The sequence below is a fragment of the Sminthopsis crassicaudata genome, chromosome 4 (assembly GCF_048593235.1).
Source record: "Sminthopsis crassicaudata isolate SCR6 chromosome 4, ASM4859323v1, whole genome shotgun sequence".
NCBI classification, from domain to species: domain Eukaryota; kingdom Metazoa; phylum Chordata; class Mammalia; order Dasyuromorphia; family Dasyuridae; genus Sminthopsis; species Sminthopsis crassicaudata.
In genome coordinates this window covers 196,103,500-196,120,858 of record NC_133620.1, presented here as the reverse complement: position 1 = coordinate 196,120,858, position 17,359 = coordinate 196,103,500, and the positions used below count along the sequence as shown (strand labels likewise).

The 17,359-nt window shown below is 37.3% G+C and overlaps 1 protein-coding gene across 1 annotated transcript in view; it reads left to right on the top strand.

Annotated features, from left to right (window-relative positions):
• FOXO3 (forkhead box O3) overlaps window positions 1–16,206 on the top strand; it is a 163,520-nt gene extending 147,314 nt beyond the window's left edge. Inside the window, exon 3 of the mRNA XM_074310144.1 lies at window positions 11,091–16,206. The gene's annotated coding sequence lies outside the window, so the exon portion shown is untranslated. The remainder of the gene's footprint in view (window positions 1–11,090) is intronic.
• Window positions 16,207–17,359: the final 1,153 nt, after the last annotated feature.

Here is a 17,359-nt window from a genome sequence, read left to right as displayed (position 1 = left end):
GCACATATGGCTTTCGTACCCTTCAAACAATTCCCAACCATGCTCAGTTCTAGCCATAGAATGAGGCTCTCCTTTTAATGTCAGGACCCCTCCAAACCAAATATTATGCAATTAACCATTAGCAGTCATCACCATTGATGAGAATGGGGGCACCCCAACCTTCAAGGGGCAGTAACGTTTATGTTCCCCTCATTATTCAAGCAGTTGACAACCTTGCTTAGCCAAGGGATTTTCAATTAATGTGATGACGCATGGAACAAGCTAGTCACACCCAGTGAACATAAACATTGTGATATTTCAAGATGTGGTTTATGATCTTAAGCATTTCCTCTCATTCCCTTTTGTTTTAAATGATGAATCAATTTATCGGAGCAACTGCTTGAGGCTCAGAACTAAGGATTTTATTTTATTTCACGATCGCACAGTAGACAAAGTTCCTAAATTTTGAAGTGGTAAAAGGATGTGATTGAAGCTCAAAAAATAGGGTGAGAGAAGAGATTATTGAATCCTCCTAAAAATGACAAATAAAGACTTTTGAACGTTAAATGTGCCATGCAATATTTTAGGCACTGTGAGGATACTGAATTTTAGGCACTGTGGGGATATTGAACATAGATAGTGACAGATAAAGATAGATGATAGATAGATAGGTAGATAGATAGATAGATAGATAGATAGAGATAGACAGAAGGTGGTGGATGGATGCACATATGAACACACATGTATATCTTAATCCTTAACCTCAAAGAACTTTCAGTCTATTTTGGCAGGTGATGTGCCTACCAAACAATTAGTGAACAATACAAGATAGTATATAAGTAAGTTGGGAATTGTACCACATAGACTTAAGTACTGTAGGAGAAGAGATTTCTGTGAACTCTGTAAATTAGAGTTTTAGACTTAGAAGTATCTTTAAAAGGTATCCAACAATTAGAGAGTATCTGACTTAACATTATCACACTGATAAGAATACTGAGGACCTGAAGTACTTTTTGTCTTTATATCTTCAGCTCCTTGGTTAATGAATTTTGGGTTTTTAATTAAGGCCTAATAATTCATTGGTTGAGGAGAAACTACATTGAACTAGCTAAGACTTGGATTGACAAAGATTAGGGGGGTGGATATTTTTGGTAATTGTTTCAATCAATATGTATCGAATAGCTGCTGTATAGTCTAATCCTGAGCTGGACACAATAGTAGATAGAAAGAAGTATTATTTCCTTAACTACATTGTACTTTATATTACAATTCACAAAACATACCATAGTGGCTTTCAAATAGTTGATAACAGGAGTTTCTCAAGGAATTTATAATTTCATTGAAAAGTAAGGCACATACTCACATAAAAGACAAGTTAAATAATATAAAGCCATATATAATTCTATGATGCAGTATTATAGACAGTCCTAGGAATTCAGAAATAGGAAAGATCTTATGGCTGGTGCCATTGAGAAATGTATTATCACATTTTTTAAAAAACATATGTTTTGGGGTTTTTTTTTGTCTTTACAACACAATCATTCACCATTCACTACCCCACTCTCCCCCTCAAGATTGAGCCTTGCCTTGGGACAGAGAAACAGTTAAGCAAAAACATCTGCTACAGAAATTACCTGACAGTTTGTACACTGTTGTTCTATAGTCTAGGGAAGGCTTTATAGAGGTGATACTGGACCTGGGCCCAGAAGGATGTGAAGAATTTATGTGAGTGAGGATGATGGGGAAGGACATTCCAAGCCTCAGAGGAAACAGCATGAGCAAAAAACACAAGTAAAATATGTTCAGTGTTTGAGGGACAGTGAGCTGAAACCAACATATAGTAACTAGAATGGTGAATTGAGGAATGATAGGCAGGAGGGTTTGACTTGACAGGAGGAATAGATTGGGGAGGGTTGCCAATGCCAAGGAAAGGTATGGCATAATGGAAAAAGCATTGAATTTGGAGTTACAAGCCTTTGAGTTTCACTCTGGTCCTTAATAGTTGTATGATCCCAGATAAATCACTTATTTTCACAACCTTGGTTTCCTCATCCATAAAATGGGCATTATATTCATACTTAAACTATTTATCCCAAAGTGAGTAAAAGCATATTAAATCAAGCTATTACTGACATCGTGGACTTGAAAAATTCAAACTTCATACCTAATTTTGGTTTTTCCATACTTAATATAACTTCTCTATTTGTCCTAAACTAGTCTGGAAGCTTTGCAAGTTGAAGAACCTAAACAATATATCTGCCATCTTAAATACCATGTTGGACACTGAGCTCCCAGCACCACCACCAAAAAACCCACACCAAAACAAAACTATCTCTTTGCCCAATTTACAAAATAAATATAACTTTTCTTTTTAATAATGAGTTGAACCTAAAGATTTCAGCAAAAAAAAAAAAAATGGAACTCCTCTAATATTACTGCAGGAATCTTTCTTTTTGACAGCCCTCCATCATCTTCTCCTTAAAACCTCTGAGCTTGGACTTCCTTTTCCTTACCTTTCCCTCCCTCCTACTCCCCATCCTAGGATTTCATAAGAAACTCACAGTTCACAGGTAGACTGAAATTCCCAGAACCTAGGAGGTAATGGCTACACAGATTTTAGTTTTTGCAGCTGAATGGAGGTGTGAGAGAGAGAGACAAATAGGCAGAGAAAGAGAAGGAGGGAGAGAGACAGAGAGGGTAGGAGGGACAGAGAGAAAGAAGAAGAGGAGGAAGGAGAGAAGAGAGGGATGGAGGAGAGAGAGAAGCTGTATTAAGACTCCTTTGACTATCTCTACATGCAAGTTTTGGTGTACTATCAGGAAACTCCCCTGAAGCAACTCACATATGTTTTAAGTCAAGGCTGAATATTGAATTTTAGAAAATAATACCTTAGCAAACTTCCCATGGGACATAAACAGATGACAAACACCTTTTTCCTGTTCCTTCTCCATTCCTGCCTCATCTTAGACTCCACTGAGCCTTAATTAAGCCTTTAAGAAACACTAAATAACTTATGAGCTAGATGTCTTGATTTTTTTCTTTTGGGAAATTCTCTGACCAAATACTAATTCACTCCCTGTCCTGCCCGCTACTAGAAAATCAGTTCATTCCTTGCTTTTCTTAACCTGGGATCCCTGGTGACCAGAAATTTATAGTGCTGTATCTCCTAACTCTTCTGGCAAAAACAAAAAACTTAACTGTCACAACTTGGTTTGTTGTATCTTTGATAATCTTCCTTATGTAGACATTAAGTGTACTGCTCTTTCCTTCCTCCCTGATCCTAGAAAGCTGTCTGATGAGTTATTAAGCTAAAAATTGATGTCCCCACATCTTCATGTTCAGTAATTCACTGTTTAGTAATAATGATGATGATAACTCATATTTCTATAGCATCTTAAAATTTGCAAAATGCTTTATTTATATATTCCCCTTTGGATCTTGGAACCACACTGTAAGTTAGACGCTATTATCCTCATCCTTTTACAGATAAGGAAGCTGAGACAAACAGAGTTAAGTGACTTGCTTAGGGTCATTCAACTAGTAAGTGTTTGAAGCCAAAATTGAATTCAGAAAGAAGGAGGTATTTTTTAACTGGAATTTGAAAGAAGTCAGGAGGCTTGGGAAAAATTGGTGAAAATTCCTAGAACTGAAAAGAGGGAATGTCTGAGCTGGGGATTCAGTCAACATCTTTCTGACTTTTAAGTCCTATGCATTCTCTTCTGTGGAGTACTGAAAAATCTTCTTGGAGATCTTGTCTAATTCTCTCTTTTTACATAGAAGGAAACAGGCTCACAGGTGTGAAGTGACTTGCCTAAGTTTGGATAGGTTTGCAGAGCTGGGATTTTAACATGGTTTCTCTGAGTTAGTGGTTTTTAGATTGCCACAAGGAATCCAAAAACACCACAAGTTTGTTGGGCTTTTTATGAACTTTATGATGTTTATTAATAGTCATTAAAAGTAATAATTTTAGAGAATTTTTACCAGGAGGATTCTACCAAAGTCTTGTTTAAATTGAAGGGTTCTACCACTGTGGAAAAAAAGTGGAGAGCCACTGCTCTAAGTCTAGATTTGATTTCCATTGTACCACCCCATCTCTAGGAATGTTTGAGACAAAAAGAACCTCTTCAAGGTTAGAAAAGTGAAATGAAACCAGGCTCATTGATGAAAAAAAGACTTAGAGAAGTCTGAACTCTTCATCAGTATGATGCATCTTGTACCTCAGAGGCATTAAACCAAATCTTTTGCTACCCATGTTAATTTTGGCTTTAGAGATAAGCAAATTTAATCCTCAGTGTCTGCAACAATTGCCTAGAATCTTTTTGAAGGGTTCTATTCAAGCTAATTTGTCATTGCTTCATTTCCTTTTTTGTCCCAATTTTTCTTCCTAGTATATCACAAGGGCTGGAAAATGGGTTTAAATTATCTGGAGAAAGAAAGAGAGGGAGAGAGGGAAAGAAGGGGAGCTTCTGGTCTCCTTAGTGGACCACTTTAATTAGGCCCACTTTCACCTAATATTGTTATTTAGTCGCTATAGAAAAGAGTCACTGAGCTTAATGGATTTGGAGTTGTGAAGCTTTCATCCTGCTGGTTTGGGTATTTGGATTTGTTTTTTTTTTTTTTTTCCTATGTTGTATTCAGCAGTGGGGTCCAATTTTTTCCCCATTTTTCCTCTCCCTTTGCCACGAAGATAAAAATAATCCTTTTAAAAAAATTCATGTTTTTCTCAGTGGAATTAAGTTGTGGGAGGACAGCAGTACAAACATTTATGGTCTCATCTTCTACCACTTGAATAGGTTGGGGGGGGTTATGTTTTTGTTTAGGTTTTTTTTATATTTGAGGAGGGGGGTCAGGGAGGTGTTTCCCGTTCTTAGAACATCATGTGTAGTCACTTGACTCAGTGATAATTAGACAGAAACTTGCTGTCCCTGCAGATGCCAAGATTATAGGATGACATACTCTCGCCAGATGACAGCATAAACGAATATTTTTAGAACCGGCTGCATCATTTGGCCTCTCTATTTCTTTTTTCTTTGTATTCAACACCATCTTGATTTTGGGGGGAAAAATGAGGGATACAGCTTTGCAAGCTTTACAAAGTTCTTGGGGGTATTCTTTACACGTTCCTCCATATGAATGAAATGTAAGGGTAATTAAGAATTCTATAGTAGCATTTTTTTTCTGATGGTATATTGCCTGATAACAGTAAGGTCTAGGATTTTTCTCATCTCTAAAGTTGCTTTTCTTTTTAAAGAAATGTATTTAATCTGTTATGTATTTGAAAAACACACAGAGATCTAATTCATTTTCCCTTTGATAGTGATACTTTATCACAATCTAGGAGGCATGTAACCCTAGCTTTAGGTATTATTTGATTCCCAGTCTAGCAGAATGGTTTATTGTTTCATATTCTCTCTCTTCTCCTTCATTCAATCAATCAGTAGACACTTAGTAAGCACCTACTGTGTGCCAGGTACTGTGCAAAACACTAGGGATTCAAAAAAAGACAGATCCTAACTCAAATCAGTTTAACATGCAACAACTTTGAGCCTTTACAAAGACTCAGCTTTCTCTCATTTCTTTTTTAAAAATCATCTTCTTTATATTGGACTGTAAGGGGGTTCTATATAATGGACTATAAGGGGTTACTCAGATGATTATATTTTTCTGGTCCATAGTGACAGCTTAATATCAGGGATTTAGAGCTAGAGGGTTCCCTAGAGGCTTTGAAGTCCAACTGCCTTAACTGAAAGACAGAGGTTAAGTGTCTTGTCTAGGATCACATAGGTAATAAGTGACAGAGATGGGATTTGAATTGAAATCTTGGACTCTTTAAGTGTAAGCACTCTCATCCACTAGAGATGCCTCCACCAACATTATACCATCATAGATGGAGAATTGGAAGGAACCCTCCAGCTCATCCACCCCAGTTCCATCATTTCATAAGGCGATTCATTCAAAATTACATGATACTAAGTTGTGCTTTTACAGTATTTTACAGTCTGCAGAATCAGGGAAATCAGCTCAGTTCTCCCCCACCCCATGGATTTTTATCTTTTTTTGATCTGGATCTGTAGTGCTATTCAGGAATTTGTAATACAGAGAATGGCTTGTGATTTTGAAATGTTGACAGTCTTGTCAGAGTCACATCATCAGTATGTATCAGGAGTTAGATTTAAACCCATAACTTGCCATTCTAAAGCCAAACTGACTCTCCACTGTGACAGATTACAGCCCTGTAAGTGTGCAGAGGAACACTATGAGCTCTCTTTGTTAAATTTGCAAGGACTATTTCTAAGCATGTACCTGCTCCTTTCTCAATCTTGGAAGGAAGGAAGATTAAAAAGAGGAAGAAAGGAAAGAAAGAATCAAAGAGACAGAGTCAGAGAAAGAGAGGGAGAGAGAGAAGGAGAGGAGAGAGAGAAGAAAAAAGGCATTCTCCTGAGCAGATCTCCCAGTGAGCTCCATTACCTATGAAGCCTGCAGTAAGTTCTCTGACGTATTGTCATAAGTGGTAATGGGCCAGGAAAGAAAACAAGGAAAATACTGATGTATATTCTCTGTGAGATGATGATTAACCTCTATGTATTTCATGATGAAGGCCTCTGAAGACTTTTCGTTCTGGTGAGGGAATTGTTTCCTGGTTCCCTGGCCTGGGGAACCAGGCCCTGACTATTTCGGGGCTAACAGTTGTTCCCTCAGAACACCTTTGCCAGATTGTTTTGGTTACCCTCCCAACTGTACCCCATCCAGGCAGGCCCCTTCAGGGCCATATATCACTCTGCTTCTCTACTTGGGGATCCGAGTGTTTCATCTTTCCATTCGGAATTGCTTTCCAGGGCCACCTAATTAACACCAAGGGGAACTACAAAGGGAAAAGCACCTGAATTAGGTAATAGGCTACCACTTCTCTCCTGGCACTTTGCAGTAAGTTAAGACTGGGACCAGGGGGACTTGGTTCCCTGCTGACTCATTGCATAGTGATGTTAGTCTGTGGTTTATGAAATGTTATTTTGACAAGAAGAACTACCCACTAACCAAGTAGAGGCAAAGCAAAGGACATGGGCTGGGGCCCTCCTGCTGATTGAGGGACATGAGCAACAAGAACAGAGAGAAAAGCATTGTTTTTGAGTCTTTTCACCAACAAAGGAAGCCTTCTCATAGCCCAGAGATGACCTTAGTTAGTTTTTACAAAACAGTTTGAAACCTCTTAAGTAACCAAAATTTTAAAAATGAGCAACAGAGAGGGGACAAATGGATATTTTCTTGATCTGTTTCCCTATTTTCTCAAAAGAAAGAGAAAGACGGAAGAGAGGAAGAAAAAAGGAAAGGAAAGGAGGAAAAGAAGAGAAAGAAAAGAGAGAGAGGAAAAGAAGAAAGGAAAGGAAGAGAGAAAAGAAATTCACTAAAAGATAGGCTGTATAGCAGTTAACAAGAGCCCTCATGTGTGTGTGTTCTGTTCTAGAGCCGAAACATGACTAGGCTAGCTTCCTGCATATTTGTATACAAAGGGTGTAATTTCAGCAAGGATGCCATTTCAAAGGGACAGATTGAGACTTAAAGTCACAAGTACGTTTGTGAAAATTCCAAATGCATTTACCATAATGTCACCCCTGATGGGAAGTTGCAGATGTATGTGACATATTTGTTTGTGGATTTATTGATGGGATCTTTCATCACCTTCTCTCTCTAGCTGGTAAAAAGACGGGCAGCTAGTATATCTTGATGATTGCTTCATTTCCATCTTTGCTGTCTGTTTTATGAAATTTTATTCTATCCAAGATTGTGTTGTATCCATCTAATTTAATTTTTCTTTCCCTCCCCCCACATAAATAAGACAACTTGTGGTCAGAGGCCTGTCATTGTAGCATTTTAAAAAATTATAATGATAAGTTTTGTTTTGCATGACTTGTATTTCCCAGTATTTTTCTTTTTTCTTCTTCTCCCATACCAGAGATCTGTCCCTTAAAACAAAAAAATTAAAAAGAAGGGAAGACTATTCAGCAAAACTAACAAGTATATTAACCCAAACAGCAGTCCTTTGCAGAGTCCTATGTGAGCCATGATCCCTCCTGCCCTCTCCTTCCTCCTCTCCCTCCATGAAGAAAGGAGAGATACATTCACATTATTCTTCTTGGGGGGCCACACTTAGTTATTACCATTTCATAGGTTGCTCTTCTTCCCATTTATGCCATTGTAGTCAAAAGGTAACATTATTTTTCCCGAATCATCTTTACTTGTCATCCATTCATGGAAGTCTTCCAATGCTTTTTTGAAGTCTTCATAGCCATTTCTGGTAGTTCAATAATATTCCTTTGCATCATTGTTTAGCCATTCCCAATCAGTGACCATCTACTTTGTTTCCAGTTTTTTGCTACCATGAAAAGCTCTTCGGATGGCAACATTTGCTGGGTACTCTACAAACATATGCTTTCTTGTCTCATCAGTTCATATTAAGTGGCCACTCTAAATCTAAATCAGACTGTGTACTTTGCATTTATTCAGATCCATTTTCAAATATCTTGTCTTTTTCTCTGAGAGGAATGTGAGAGGCAGAAATGTTAGTCGCTGATTAGATTATTTTGTTGTGTGTGTGTGTGTGTACACATATGTTTTTCTTCTGATTTTTAATGATTAAGAATCAAATTTGGGAACTTTCTACTTAGATGTTAATTAATCTCCCATAGTGTAGGGAGTTTAAATTCCCCCATCAATGCAAACTAAATTAGCACCTAACAAAGGTGACAGTTTCTAGCCCACCTGGTAATGAAGAGTTAATGAAAAAGTTGGGCTGCCCTGTGAAAAAGCATGACCTTATATAAGTGTCAAAATGTTTTAAGGTGGAGGAGTTTATGCTAAGGCAGCATAGGATACTGGTTCTGGGTTCAAAATAATTCCAATTTATAATACCAGGATTTACAGTGAGATATGGTTTTGAATACTGGCTTGTGCACTTACTAACTATATAGCCTTGGATAATTCACTTAACACTTGGTTCCTCATCTGCAAAATGGAAGGATTGCATTAAATAATTTTTACAGTTTCTTCTTTCTCCAAATTTATGATCCCATAATCCTACCTCTGATGCTTACAATCTGGGGGATTTTAGGCAAATCACATAAACCCTTCCCTGGTCTCCTTTTCCTTGCCTTTAAAATGGGAGGAAGGAGATTTAGACTCAGATGATTGTATGATGGGAGCCTAGAGTTATGTCTGGCAGAAAGATCTTGAAGGTTGTATCCTAAAGTCCAGCTAAAAGAGGAATTCTCACCTAACTCTCATTTAACTCTGTTTGCCTCAGTTTCCACATCTGTAAAAGGAGCTGGAAAAGGAAATAACAAACTATTTAGGTATCTTTGCCAAGAAGAACCCCAGTTTTCTTCATGACCAGTAGGGTCATGAAGACTCAAACAAAACTGAACTGAATGTGTTACATGTGTATGTGTATATATATATATTTACACATATATCATTTGTTCTACACAACAACCCTGAATTGTAGGTGCTCTATCAGGAAGATGCTAAATGGTAAATTTGAGGTTATTCTAGTTCTAAATCTATAATCTAAGCAACCCATCCTTTTCTACTGGGACTTTTAGCTGAAAGGAACAAAAGGTTGCTTGGCTTTTGGAAAGGAATGCTAGTATTCATCCCTCTCCACAATTCCCATGTTTTAGCCAAAGAACTCAACTTCCAGACATTTGCCTTTGGGGGGGGGGGATGTATCCTAATTGCTTATTTTACTTACCTTCTTATGTTTGGGGACATTTGGGGAAAGAAAAACAAATATTGTGAAGAATCTGAGTATTGTGACTGTCCTATAGGATCTTGGTCCTTGTGGTATTTGTCAAGTAACCAGCTTTTTCAGAATTTGAAACTCACCAAATTTTTTTAGTGGGAGTGAAAAATTCAAATCACCAAATTTCTATTAAATGCTAAGTCTGGGGCTCATTTTCCTCAGCTGTAAAATTTGTCTTTGCACTGAGAATATAAAGCCTCCTCCCCCTTAAAAGAAGGAAATAATCCCCATCCTCCTACACAAAGTAAATACCAAATAGTTTCAGGAATTAAAGGCAATGCACAACCTTAGGAAGGTTCACAATATGAATTAAATATCCTAATCATCAAAAGATCTCTATGTACATGCCAGTCTCTCCCAAGTCAGGACCATAACTGTACTAGATAATGTATGTATACAAACGCACACATTTATATAAATACATTATATTATGTAATATTAATATATAATGTAATAATATAATGAAAAAGTTGGGCTGCCCTGTGAAAAGCATGAACCTAAGTATCAAAATGTTTAAGGTAGAGGAGTTTATGAATTTTTTATTTTTTTATTTTTTTGCTGAGGCTGGGGTTAAGTGACTTGCCCAGGGTCACACAACTAGGAAGTGTTAAATGTCTGAGACCAGATTTGAACTCGGGTCCTCCTGAATTCAAGGCTGGTGCTCTATCCACTGCACCACCTAGCTGCCCCAAGTTTATGAATTCTAAGGCAGCATAGGACATGGAGTTTATAAATAAGTTTTGAGGGTTCCCATTAATTGGCTGAATAAATTGTGGTATGTGATTACGATAAAATATTACTATTCTGTGGGAAATGATGAACAGGATACTCTTAGAAAAACTTGACAAGTCTTCCAGGAACTCAAGCAAAGTGAAATGTACTGTGTAAAAAATAATAACAATGTTGTGGGATGATGAACTGTGAATGACTTTGCTGTTCTCAGCAATATAATGATCTACGACTATATTGAAGACCTAAGATGAAAAATGCTTATCCATACCCTGAGAAAGAACTGATTGTGTCTGAATACAGACTGACGCATACTCTATTTTTTTAAACTTTATTTTTCGTGAGTTTTTTTTTTAATTATAAGGGGGTGAGATCAATGTTTTTTTTGTGTGTTTTTTTTTTCCAAAACATGACTTTTATAGAAAATGTTTTGCATAACTTCACAGTGGGGTAGAGGAAGAGAGAAAATCTGAAACTCAAAATTTAAAAAAAAAACAAATGTAAAAAAATGGTTTCATATGTAACTTGGGGAGATAAAAAAGATTAAATATTAACTGTCCTAATCATCTTTCTTTTTCTCTTTCAGACCCTCAAACTGACACAAGATCTAAAGAGGAGGAAATAAAAAACCCTTTGCCAAATCTGCTCTCAGCAAGTGGACAGTGACACCGTTTACAGCTTAATGACCTTTGTGAATCAATCCTGCATCATTTTCCTAATCAAGCAGAGACTGTTAATGGTCCCTCATCCCCCCAGCAAAGCTCCTATTGAACTCAAGAACGTATGCAAAATCTTCCCTGTACAGGATGATGGAGCACCTTCTGTGGACACAGCACCCAATGCCTCTGCGCCATTTTGTCAGTTTTGACACTGTGTACTCTCTAACAGTAGTTCCCTGCCAATGATCATGTGGTGTTATAATATAGCAATGGTTTATGGGCTCTTTTAAGTTTTGGTTTTGTGCTTGTTTTCTTGCTTCTCTCACTCCTGTGCCCATGCAGTGTTTTGTTGTTGTTTTGTTGTTTTTTGTTTTTGTTTTTGGTTATTTTTTATTTTTTCTGTTAACTAGATTCATTCACCCTTTCTTTCCCTGTTAAGTTGAAATTTTTGGAAGGAAGCAGACCCTTGCCAGTTACATTCATGCTTCTGGAATCCCTCTGACTACAGACTGACGAGTCAAATAACCTAAGCAGCATATTCTTTCATGTTTTGTTTGATGTTCTCTCCTTAGAAACCTAACAATGGCACAATCATTTTCCAAAAAAGAGAACATAGCACAGGAGAAATGAAGAACAATGAATCCTATGCAGTGTTTTGTTTTACTTTTTTAAAATTCTGAATGAGAAGCTTCTTTTGGAGGGTCTAACCAAAGAGACCCCCAGGCTGATTCCTGTTGTCTAAATCAGGATGGCCTGTGGTTTTTATGGATTGATCCCCATTCACTGTAGTGGACCCTCTTTTTATTGATTGGAAACCCAGCTATTTTCAGCAGAGAATTAAGCTAAGATGCCCATTCATTGCCAAATACCACTTAGAAATTTCTTCTTTTTTTAAAAGTGGACAGGGAGGAAGGTAGTTTCTTTTGCATTGAAAGTGAAATAAACGTTTCACAAGTATATCAGGCCTAAAGTGGATATTCTACATGAAAAGTACAGATCAGACTGAGAAAGGGAGGGAGTATAGTTTGAATGTTTCATATTTTTTTCAAATGTTTCCTTGATTATTTTCCACCTCGATGTATAATCAGATCTCCCAGAACTGTACAAGGAAAAGAGGTAATACCCCACAAAACTGATTTTTTTTTTATAAGTTTGGATTATTTTTGAACAAATGAAATGGTAGAAATGAAAGGCCATTTGAAACTTTATGGTTTTTTGGTTTTTTTTAGTTTTTTCCAAAATTTTTTTAAGTTGATGGTGCTGTATAGGAGGTGCTTTCTGTTTAACCTGGAAAGTGTGATTATTTTTGTTAGTTTCTTTTGTAGGGAGGAAAGTTGGGTGTTCCACTGGTACAGGGAGAACCTGGTAAGAATTAGTCCAGCATTGGATCCATGGTCCAGCATGCATTGAAGACTTTTTTTCCCATTTTGGATAAAATCATTATGCATATAAATGCATAAATATATTTTATTATGTAGAGTACAGAAAAGAATAATTATGCATGGGTGATAAGAATACAAATCTGTATTCCAGACCAAAGTTTCAGTGTAAAAGTTCACACTGATACTGGTCCCATGCAGCATATAGTGACTTTCTTCCACGACACACAAAACACACACGTGCACCTGCCACCATTGTATGTATCAAGCCCTTTTTTTATTTCTTTACATTATCTTGGGGGCTAATGTTGGTAGCAATTATCCCTGGTGTGTTGGGCATTCCATATGGTCTCTTAGTGCCTCCCCCAACCCTGCCATGCTTGTTTTGTGTGATGATTCTGTTTGTTTTATTACATTTCACAAAATTTGTAAATGCTTGTGCAGTTGTGGTTATGGTAGACCAATCTGGACATGCCTTTTTTTTTTTTTTTTTTTTTTGAACAACTTAAGATTTTGTCCTTTTGATTGCAAAAGGTAGTAGTAAGTGTATTCAAACTGGTCAGTTTGTCAGTGGCAGGAACTTGCTTCCTGTGTTCCTGTACCATAACGAGAGCTTGAAAATTGTCCAAGTAAGGCATCTGTCAAATTTTCCTTGCTAGTCATCTCTGAAAGGCAAAAGGACTTCCTGGTCGAGAATCAGTGAAAGAGAAATACTCCATCTTCATTCCTCTATCCTGAAAGGACGAGCTAACAGAGTGGGCCGGAGAAGGAGAAGGGGGACGGTCTTTTGGGGGTTATTTTGTCAGATGACCTAACGTAACTAGCTAGTGATAGGGAGCTATTAGCCTATATGAGAGTCCAGGGTGCTCCAGCTAGAGAGCCAGAGATTACAGTTCAATTCCTGAGTTATAAGGAAATTATTTTTCTTTGTTGCTCCACACCTGAAAGCTGTTTGGGGGTGGAAGAGGGCAGAAAGTAGGTCAGAAAAATATGTAAATATGTTTAATTTGGGGGGGGAGTCATTTAGTTCCCTTCAGTTATAAAGTATCTCTTATTCTCTACTTTTCCCACATTTGGTGGGTTTTAATCAGAAATTATCTTGAGAAAATATCTTGAACCCAGATTAGAATTTAATCTAAGACAGCTTAATGCAAGAAAGCACGGGATCAGGAGGTACAGAACTGAACCGGAAGTCTTTTTTTCCCCCTTTATTGAATGACTCAGTAAAACAACAGCTTAAGCATGGGGGTGTTGTAAGAGAATGATTCCAGGAGGGCTGCAAGAGGGGAAGGACTCAAGAACAGTGAGGAAGCTCCGATCCCATCTGGTTCTGGACCTTGAGTCCATTCCTTTAGCCTCCCACAGGATTGAACAGCCTTCTGATTCTGTATTGTGTCTCCTGCAGAAAGGAGCCCCAGGAGCTAAAAGGCCAAAGAGAGAAGCTTGTTCCCTGCTAGTTTGCCCGAGCTGGGTGGAAGTAGCACTTGTGGTATTCATCTCTCCTGACAGACTAGACTTAAAGGAAAAGCTAGTCTGCTGTCTGCTCAGCCCATGCATCTCATCTGGAAGTACCATTACTGACTTCTGTGTCAGCTGAACAAAGTTTGAAAGCAAGTAGTGAATCCTCTTCTACTCTAGCTGTTTCCAGATGTAGGATGCTAAATAGAAAATGCAATTCCCATAGGAGATCTGATCACTAGTATCAGCCAACCTAATTCCAATCCTTCCCAGCCCTCCCTTAACCCCACTTCTAAGGGTAGTAGGAGGAGGGCTGCCAGAAGAATAACTAATATTCCTAATCAGACATGCACTCTTGGGAACTACCCTCTGAGACTCCAGACCCAAACACCTTTTACCAAAGTTAAGAAACAGCTTTATTACAAGCTTTCCCTATATGTACTCAAGTGCAGAATATGAGCTGCCCTTTTCAGGTTCAGGTATATCCTTAGCAGTGAATGAATCTGAAATTTTTTCTTTTTTTTTTCTTTCATCTACCATAATGTTATTCTTGCAAAAAAACAAAAACAAAAACAAACAAACAAAAAAAAAAACAGTCATTTGGTAGATGTGTTATTACTAATTTTTTTTTTATTTTTTAAAAATGTTAATCAGAGGGGAATGTTTGGATACAGTACAAAGCAGGCTTTGTGGTATTGTGTGTGTGTGTTTGTGTGTGTGTTTTGATTTTAATAAACATGTCTACTGCCTGAGGATTCTGAAGCTCATAGTGGCTCTCAATATTACCAGCAGATATTTCCCATTCATAGGGGTAAGATTTCAAGTTAGTTAACAATTTGTGTTCATTGAACTAAGGATGATTAGGACAGATTTATCTTGTGCCTGATGCATCTCTCTCTTTCTCTCTTTTTTTTTAATGGTCATTTGGGTTTCTAAAAGAGTCAGCCAAGGCCAAAGTGGTACCACAGCCACTTAATCATTCCCCTCAGGAATGTAAGGGATTCCATGGGGATGGGTAAGGAAAAAGAAAAAGCAGTAGAAAAATTCAGGTCTTCAGTCTTTCCCACAACCAAAATCAAAAGTTCTGCCTTTCCTTTAAAAAAAAAAAATTTTCTTCTAATAATTTCACTCTGATTAAGGAAAACTAATCTTTCCAATACTAAAATTCGCTGATTCTTATTTTTTTCTTGGAATATTTTGAGAATATGTGATTAAGTATGATTTTTTTTTTAATTAAGAAAACCAGTTTGGTTTATAGGGAGATAATCATTGGCAAAGAGGTACGAAGTTCAGCATCTCTGGGAAAAGGGGCAAAAAGGAAAAAGACTAGTTTTCCTGAAATCATGTCCATCAAAAAAGATCTTATAGCAGATACACAAGTTATTAAAGAGTTTTAGTGTTAATATTTAATACATAAGCGCTAAGCATCTAAAGTGGTAACATTTATGCAATTTGAACGATTGTGTATTTTTCTTATTTAATTTTATTTGTGATTTTTTTTTCTTTTGTGAACGATTGGTTATGAGGCTTCTGCCTAACTCCAGAAATATTTGTACCATTGCTTTAAAAAGCTATATGTTAGGACATTTATTTCTCTAAAATTATGTTATTGCTTGGCAATCAGTCTCCTCTCATATAATTGTCTTAGTACATCATGTGCATTGGAAATGTAAACAGATGTGGAGGACCAGATAAATTAGTTAATATTTGAAAAAAAAAATGTATTGTGCATTTTGGCTTCACATGTTAAACTTTTTTTTTCAGAAAAAAAAAAGTTGCATGAATGGAAAAAAAGTATCTGTATACAGTATCTGTAAAATTGTCTTTTCTGTTTTAGTTTCTTGCTAACAACTTGTACAAACTAGAATGATGTTAAACTCCTGTCTTTGGTGCATGGCCACAGTCAAAACATCTAAGAGCTAAGAGGCTCCTACTTTTCTTTTAGAGTGAACACTATCCATTTGCATTCTCACTGAGGATCTTGTAAACTCTGTGTTGCCATGGATTGACTAACCAACTCCATACCTATCTCTTCAGGAGGATCAAACTATTTTTGATTTGAGAATCTTTCCAAACAAAATAGAGATGCTGTGCTTATTTTCCTCAGTGTTTATCTGTAGATATCACCTTGTGTATTCCATTTTCAATTGTAATCTAGTTTGTAAAAGAGATGGTGACCGCATGTAAATAAAGCATAATGACTCTACCCTGCTCCAAGAAAGTGTGGTATTCTCCAAATCCTTCCCCATTTGTTCCAGCCCACCCCTCCCAATAAAAGATTGCCCCCCCCCATTCACTCTGTTAGATGGAAATTGAGGATTCCTAGCCGAAGATCTTTGGGAGCTGACTACAGAATGTATAAACCTTCCTCTTAGAGTGTCAAAGTCTGATCCTTAGAAACATCCCGACAGCTTAGGAAAATCAAAATATTGGGAAGTCCGCCCAAGGCATCTGAGGTTTATATGTTGCTTATGACTCCTAAGTGAAGGTTCTATTATACCAGCCCTGAAGTTGAGGAGACCATTAGAACCTTTTTGCTGTTGGGGTGGTCTTTGACCTTGTCATAGTTCACATGGAGACCTTCCTCAGGCAGGTAAACCCCACTGAAAGAAATCTCAAGCATTTACACAGTCTCCCACAACTCAAACGTGAAACTCATCCCAAAGTTATGATAGGGACAGAGTCAATATTTGCCATATGTAGACATTATCTTCAAGGCCTCTCACAATTACCTTAGCCACTGCTGAACTCCAACTTGTAATTTCTTAGTAATCTGGTTGAAGATTCTTTTTTGTTTACTTATTTTTTTAATCACTAAATCCTTTAGAAAAAGGTTAATTCCCTTCTAGAAATTCCCCAGATAAGGCTTATTTTTATTCTAAAGTATTGGCCAAAGTATTCACAGAATCACACATTCTTAGAACTGGAAAGGAAACCAAAACCAAAGATGAGATACAGGTTAAGTGACCTATCCAATGCCTCACAATAAGGAGCAAAACCAGGATTTGAAGCTAGATAATGATAACTTACTTTAAGGTTTGCAAAACAACTTTACACATCTCTCATTTGAACAGCAAAACAATTCTGTAAGGGAAATGTTATTATTTTCCTTGTTTTGCAGATGAAGAAACAGGCTTAAAGCAGATCACTGACTTGCCCAGTCCTGTGACTAAGAAGAGACCAAGCAGGATTGGAATCCAGACCTTCTCTCCTAAGTCCAGCACTGTGCCATCTAGCATAGACCTAGCCCATCAGACGCCAAATTCAGTGCTCTTTCCACCATACTATTACGTTTGAATACCAGCACCAAGTTAAAGCTCTTTTTGCCTCCAGGTAGATTGGAAATAGATTGGATTCTG